Raw genomic sequence first — 7,753 nt, 5'->3', positions numbered from 1 at the left:
AGATGATGGATGGATGGATGTACAAAGCATTCATATTGAACAGGCTTGTTCAGCACTGATGTTGCACCTGAGTGATTCAACCTGCATCCAGCAGGTGGCGCACTTATATTTGTTTTGAAGTGGACCTGGGTTCACACATTGGAGCTGCAGGGGAAGTAAAACCCTCTGAATGAGGTGATTATGCCAGTTTCAAGTACATGAACAGACAGCTGATAGTGAGTGTCAGGCCGGTCTCCGGTTCAGGCCTTTGGACCGCCGGTCGTCTGACTTGTCAAAGCTGATTCAGTTCAGTTCAGTATTATTTAAATAGTTCATAACATGAGTCATCTGATGGCACTTCACATAGTTTGATCAAAAGATTACAACATTACACTGTGGAGAAAAGCCCACAGAGCCACAGATACCTGCAGAAATGAGAGAAGATGGAAGAAGCACTGGATAGAGAAAACACTGCATTGTGATGACATGCAGTGGTGGCCTGAATGTGAAGGTGGTGGTGCTCAGTGCATCCTGGGACGTCCACCAGCAGCCCGGGCCTATAGCAGCATAACAGGGAGGATTCAGGGTCAACTGAGCCAGCTCTGACTATAGGATTTATCAAAGAGGAGCATTTTGAGTCCAATCTTTAGAGTGTTTGAGTCCTGAACCCAAACTGGGAGCTGATTCCTCAGCAGAGGAGCCTGATGACTGGAAACTTGTGGAGCCACAACTGCACCTGAAGTCTGAGAGAAAGTGCTCGATGGAGCTTGGTCGTGAAGAGCTTTGTGTGGGAGGAGAAGGAATTTAAATTCTATCCTCGATTTCACAGGGAGCCACTGAAGAGATGCTAAAATGGAACAAATAAGACTTCTCTTGCTGGTTCCTGTCAGACGTTTCGCTGCCACATTTCAGATCAGCTGAAGGCTTTTTATTGAGTAACTGGGTCCTTCTACAGTTTGCAATAGTCCGGTCTAGAAGTAACAAATGCATGGACGAGTTTTTTAGCATCACTCTGGGACAAGATTCTTTTCATTTAGACAGTTCTCACAAAAACACAGATGTTTCTAACAGCATCAGCAGCTGCACAAAGACAAACAGCATGTAAACAACAGGAGCAGTCGTGTGATTGGAGCTTTATTCTTTGCACAAGAACAAGTCAGATTAGTCCCTGCATAAGCACTGTATAGACTTATGTTCAGTTTGTGTTCATTAGTGGAGACATGTTAATAAATGAAGAAGCTCCGTGCTAAATGCTCAGACAATCGATAGTAGTCCGGTATGAGAACTATTTTTATGTGAACCTTGACTGCCTTTGTTAGGTTCATGAATTGATGATTCCCATTTGATAACTTTTATGGTTTAGTTTTGAATGTATGCAATGTAAGGACACTATATAAACTAACTATGTACAAGCATAGAGGCAACCTAACCAGGTTTGGACACAGAGCTGTCACAATATCAGACAATAACAAAGACTATTTTCATTTTTAAGACTTCATTTTCACATCAGTGTCAAAATCATTCTAAGCAGCTACAGCCTCAAGTAACACATTACATTTAGAGTTATGGCAAAATTGCAATTTGACATCATCTGGACAGACTTCAGGTGCTTCAGGTGGACTCGTCAGGAACTGTTTAAGATTTGGTCTTGTCTGGGCTGGACATATAGACTTGAATTTCTCTAAGAAGAGGATTTGATTTGCACTTTTCCTAAAGAACTTGAGATTTCATGTCACAGACTGAACCTGCACTGGTCTAAAACGACCTTAGAATGAACTCAGACTAGTCTGGAGTAACTTGACCTGGACCTGACACAGAGCTGACTTGTCTGGAGGGAACCAGAGCCTGAAGGCCTTCCAGCTAACTGTGACTGTTGCCTTGAATGAATTGAGTCATACTTCAACTTTGATCTGAGACATGAGTTGTACTTCTCTGGAGTGGAAGCTGATGTGAGGCCGTAATCTGACAGGCTTAAGACTCATTTCATTTGGATTTGTCAGTAATGACTTGAAACTTGACCTGACAAACTTGAGATTTGTTCAAACAACAATCAAGACTCCACGTGGACTTTACAACATGACTTGGTGTTGCTCTCAGTGAAGCTGTATTTGTTTGGAATGGCTTCAAACTTACCGTGAAACACTTTAAAAACTTTATTCAGATCGGGCTTATAATGAAGAATAAACGAGACTTGAATTGGACAAAAACTTGAGATGAGCTTGTTTGGAATGAATCAAAAGCTAAATTTGACTCGTCTGGACTTTACTTGAGACTTGAGACTCATCTGAATTTAATCATTTTGAGCTCGTCTACGATGACTTAACACTTGACTTGAGACTTGACAGACTGATGCTGAAATGACTCCCGAGCTGAAATGCAGTCATACCTGCCACACTAGTCTTTAAAAGCTCTGCTCTGCTCTGGTCATTGTGTGTCAGCTGGCAGCTGCCTGATCTCTGAATGACTGATTCTCAGCCAGATGAACCTGAGCCAGTTATTGAGCAGATTCCAGTGACTCAACAGCTTCAAACTGCATTACACTCTTTTCTGTTCCTGCCAAGTTTCTACGTAAGCTCTCACCTCAGATTGCAGGTTAATAAACCACTCATGCTTCCATCTATCTGTCTCTCGTTCTACTATCTATCCGTCTTTCCGTCTTGCCACACAGTTGGCAGTTTGCCGGCCGTGCAAACACTGTTCAGTTTGTTTTATGGCTCACTTGGCAGAACACACGAGAAGGTTGAAATAGTTACTGATGTGCTGTATAATGGGGATGGGATGATGAGTGAAGTCATAAAAAATGTGGGTTGATTACTTAAACTCATTCCAAAGATCCTGCAGGGATCATCGAGTGTTCTTACAAACCCATGCACTACTTTTCTTCTTTGCTTGCTCATCTATTTTCACATTGTGCCAGCCTGTGCTATTTACTGGTGCATAACGTCCATGCAGGGACACAGTGCAGGAACAAGTTACCCCAAATAAAAGACAATACATTTTAGAGAAATTATTATTTAAAAGTGGCACACTTCAGAGAATTACAGGTCGCAACATCAGATATAAATTTGCAATGCCAGTTCCAAGTGCTTTAGACTTCTCTTTGGTTCTTGAAGTTCCGAGAGGCTTCTTTAGTTCTAAGTGACTGATGGGGACTTCTCAGGGTTTTTTTCTCACCACCAATTCACCTGAATACACACTAGTTAACAACCTAAGCTGGTTAATAAGCTGGCCCAGACAGAAGCACGCAAGCTGGGCCATCCTGGAGGTGTGCGGATGAAAACTGGAGACGTTCCCTCAAGTCCAGGCTTTTGTCAGGAGTGACATCCCGAAGATGTTCAAGAGTCTTCAGATCAAATATGTTAGAGGCTCGGATCCTGTACTAACGCCTTTGGAAGATAACGGGAACATAGTTGAAGAACTCAGCAAGTGGACCACGGACATCGTGGAGGAGTTCCTGAGTGAGAAGTTAGACCGAAAACAGACACGAGTCCAAATTGTGTTTTGTGGTTTTGTTTTTATTTTTTTGAAAGACCTTTAGTTTAGGGCTGCAGGGTGGCGCAGTTGGTGAGCACTGTTGTCTCGCAGCAAGAAGGTTGCCGGTTCGCGTCCAGGTGGGGGCACCGGAATCTTCCTGCGTGGAGTCTCCATGTTCTCCCTGTGCAGCGTGGGTTCTCTCCGGGTTCTCCGGCTTCCTCCCACAGTCCAGAAACATGCTGAGGTTAATTGGTGATTGTAAATTGTCCGTAGGTGTGAATGTGAGTGTGCTTGGTTGTCTGTCTCTAAGTGTAGCCCTGTGATAGACTGGTTACCTGTCCAGGTGAACCTGCCTTCACCCTGAGTCAGCTGGAATAGACTCCAGCCCCTCTAGCAACCCTACTGAGGATTAAGCGGTGTATAGATAATGGATGGACCTTTAGTTTAAAATTTTTGTCAGCTGTAACTGAGGAAGCCTCTTGGGTAAGACGTGAAACATCTTCAAGAACCAAGTCCGGTTACCGTTTAGTGACTGAGAATCTACACAGACGTATTTCAGTACCAGCGTCAAATGGTGTTCAGGAGACGTCACAGGAACCACTACTGTGGCACTAATTCGATGCCAAAAGCCTGAACAAGAGACAGTTTTCTTGTTCTGTTGTGTCACACTTACCAACAGCATGAGGAAACGTGGTGGAGAGAGTAGTCACAGCAACATGTGGGTAAGAAAATAAAAAGAAAAGGTTCATGAATGGAGACAGCTTGGGTTTGAGTCGGACACATTTAGAACGACCGGAGAAGAGATTTATTAGCAAAAACTGAATATCGTGTTCACATCTATGTTTTCATTCATGTACATCATGTTTTTCTTTGCTTACGAGGTCCGATCATGTTGCGCCAACATGTTTCCACAGTATCCCAGAGTGGACAAACCAAACGGAGGGCCTTTTGCAGTTTTACATTTAGTAGCAGCCACCATAGGTTCTCCTACACATTAGTGCAAACTGCAAACTCACCACTAGATGCCGCTAAATCCTGCATGTGTTTAGGCAAAGACAGTAAAAGCTAATAGCGTGAGCGGAGTGCTGTTTGTCACATCACTACCGTCAATACCATCCGGTCTCTCAAGATAAAACGTTTTGTGTGCGTAGGCTAGCACGTCAGGTGTACAGCAGATTGTTTTCAACAAAAGAGTTTACATACAGCTTCTACAGAGAGTGTTGCATTGTGGGAAGCCTTCATGTCTTAAAGCTTGATGTGCAGTACTGGTCGCTTTGAAGTCCCCAAAATGAAACAAACAAACTGACAACTACCAATGAGTGCATTGCTTCAGCTGCTGTTTCCACAATTAATCAGGGCTGTCAAACAGCCAAGAAGTACAGATGTCACAAGTTATGAGCTCAAGAAGGCAGCCGAGGGTTGAGGATTGAAGGAATGACAGAAGGAAGGGTCGGCACAAAAGTGTCAGCTACAGGAAGCAACTATAGAAGAGAGGAAGACATAACTTTGTTGTTTAATTTACTGTAAATCAACACATCATGTGCTGGGAACACATGATTTAAATACTTGACTCTAATTATAGCAAAAACTTGATGTTCAGGATTAAGTCTACAGATGAAACCAGCAGGTCACACAGACAGATTTGCAGCTGCTTAAGGTTAAATGGTGGTAAAGGGTAAATGTAGTTCAGGCAGCAGCGTAATATTCTCCTACATCATCTGGAATTCCCTCTGAGCGTCGGCCAATCGCTGCCCAGCGCCGGGCAGCACGACTGCTGACGTCCAATGAAGGGTGAGTGTCCGACCGAACCCGTAGTGATGTTACTGTGTCAGCTGTGTGGTTCACCGGTACGCAAGAACTCAGAGCTGATAAGGCCTCTGCTTTGATGCTGCTGCATCGCGTTGCACAACTTCACATCGTGCTCTTTCTCTAATCTCTCTGGCACAGTTCCTTTCTCCATGTGGCACAGTTTTGATGGATTCCCATGATGCTACTAAAACCAACAGAGTGTCAGCTCATCCATCTGAAGCTCGGCCTTCAACCCACTGGTTCCTACTGAGGATCTTTTTTTTTTTTTAATGACAGTTTTGCATTTAAAATTAGCTTTTAGAAAACATTAGTGAGGAGGAAGTGGTGGATTTTTTTCTTTAGGGATTATTTTCAGCAGCACATTAACACACATTTAAAGTTGAGGCAGTTTGTGTGTTGATGGTAATGAAGGTTTATGTTTTAACAGCAGTAGAGCTCAGTGGCATGAAGGTAACAGAATCAGTTCATTGATGGTTTTCTGTATTCTGTTTATAGCAGCAAAAACATGGAGTTTTGCCAGCCGCCTTCTTTCTTCAAATGCTAATGCGATCACTTGAGGTGAAAGTGTCGCAGCTGTTCCTCCAGCTCCTCCTTTGTGTTTCTAGTCTTTTTTTTTTCCCTTGTGTGTCCAGTCTGTGTGTGATTGCATTAGTGGAGACAGGTGTGCTGGAGTCTGAGCAGAGCTTCACCTGCTGCAGCCTGTTCAGTAATCAAGACCGTTTTAAATACTGCTGTTTCCACTCTGCCAGCTTCTGTTCAGTCTGTCAGGTAGGTTCCCAGCTTCTCTAACTCTACTATTGCTCTGTCAGTGTAGCTTCTAGACCAGGGGTGTCGAAATCCTGGTCCTCGAGGGCTGCAATCCTGCATGTTTTAGATGTTTCCCTTCTTCCAACACACATGATTCAAATGATCAGGATCGTTATCAGGCTTCTGCAGAGCTTGATGATGAGCTGATCATGTGAATCATGTGTGTTGGAAGAAGGGAAACATCTAAAAAATGCTGGATAGGGGCCCTCGAGGACCAGAGTTCGACACCCCTGTTCTAGACCCTCAGCCTCTCTTTCATCCGTCTCCTTTATTGACTTCACCGCTCTGCTCGGCCCCTTCAGAAAGGCCCCCCTGCCCTGTTTGATCCAGCTTCCAGCCCAAACTGCCCCAGTTTCCTGCTGCTCCTATTAGACTTCTACACCCATCGCCTCCTGTTTGTGTCCTGAAATCGGGTTCAGTAGCTCAGCCCCCTAACGACAGTCACACTGATTTTACTCTGCAGCTCTACTGGTCCAGCTACTTGGGTGCAACATGAAAAGAACTACATCAGGTTATGGCCACGGTTATGGCCACAGTTATGCCTTATCAGCTCTTCACACACATATTGATCTTAAATGAGCAAGTTTGCCAGTGAGACAGTTGAACCTTTCACAACTTTCCACTACAAGCAATGGATTCACATATCAGTTCAGCAACACATGATGTCACTCCATTCAAAGTGAATGAGAAGCAAGATCGCTGAAGCCTGAAACTTACACATGTATAAGTCCTGCCCTATTCAATTCAATTCAATTCAATTTTATTTGTATAGCGCATATTTACAACAACAAGTCATCTCATAGCGCTTCACAAAGGCAGAAACAGAAACACCCAACAATCCAAAACATCTGGATTCCCTATAAGCTTCAGCAGTCCGCTACAGCCCTACTGTCCCAAACATCAATTGAAAGAATCTCCTTTTAGCTTTTAAAAGGCTCATTGCTGTATTTAATGCACCATCTTGAACCATGTCTCAGTTCCTAAAAGGCATCTGTGACAACAAAACTTTGATCTTTCTTCACTTCTTTGCAATTCATTAAATTCTTTACATGTTTTACTGACATCCATAAAAAAGAGCGCAGCACAGAGACACCTATGACCAGATAACAGCTGTGGTATGTTATCAGTACAGCTGATATACTGTCCAGAGTCTGCATCAGTGGAGATACGATTGATTCCCTTCTCAGGTAAAGTCCACTTCCTGCCGCTCATTTACGTTTCACGATGACAAACAGCTTCCTGAGAGTTAGATAACCTGTCCTCAAACAAGTGAAAACTTCATGTTTGAATAATGTGCTGAGTTAAGTGTTGTCATATCACCAAACCCAATTGTCTTTTTTTTGTCTCCAAAAAGTGATAAAATCAGAGTAGCAGCAACAGATTTGTGTATTTTTGAGCCCCTTGATGGTTGACTTCATGGACGCATGTTTCTCTAAATTACAAAACAGAAGCCACGATTAAAGCAATAAATACATTTGATGGGGTAATTGTCTTTTATTGTTATTCTAAGCAACATGTGTTAATGTGATGTTCTTGTTTTCCAGATTCATCAGGTTCATCATATCTAACATATAAAACATTTCTTATTTCACATCATTTGTTTTTCGTAAATGTGCCTTAACCCAGATAGAGGGATCATAATGGATAAAGTGCAACTCTGAAATGTCTTTATAGATGAACAAAT

This window comes from Stegastes partitus, unplaced genomic scaffold, assembly GCF_000690725.1.
Source record: "Stegastes partitus isolate 25-593 unplaced genomic scaffold, Stegastes_partitus-1.0.2 Scaffold851, whole genome shotgun sequence".
Lineage (NCBI taxonomy): Eukaryota > Metazoa > Chordata > Actinopteri > Pomacentridae > Stegastes > Stegastes partitus.
Note: the sequence above shows the minus strand (reverse complement) of the source record.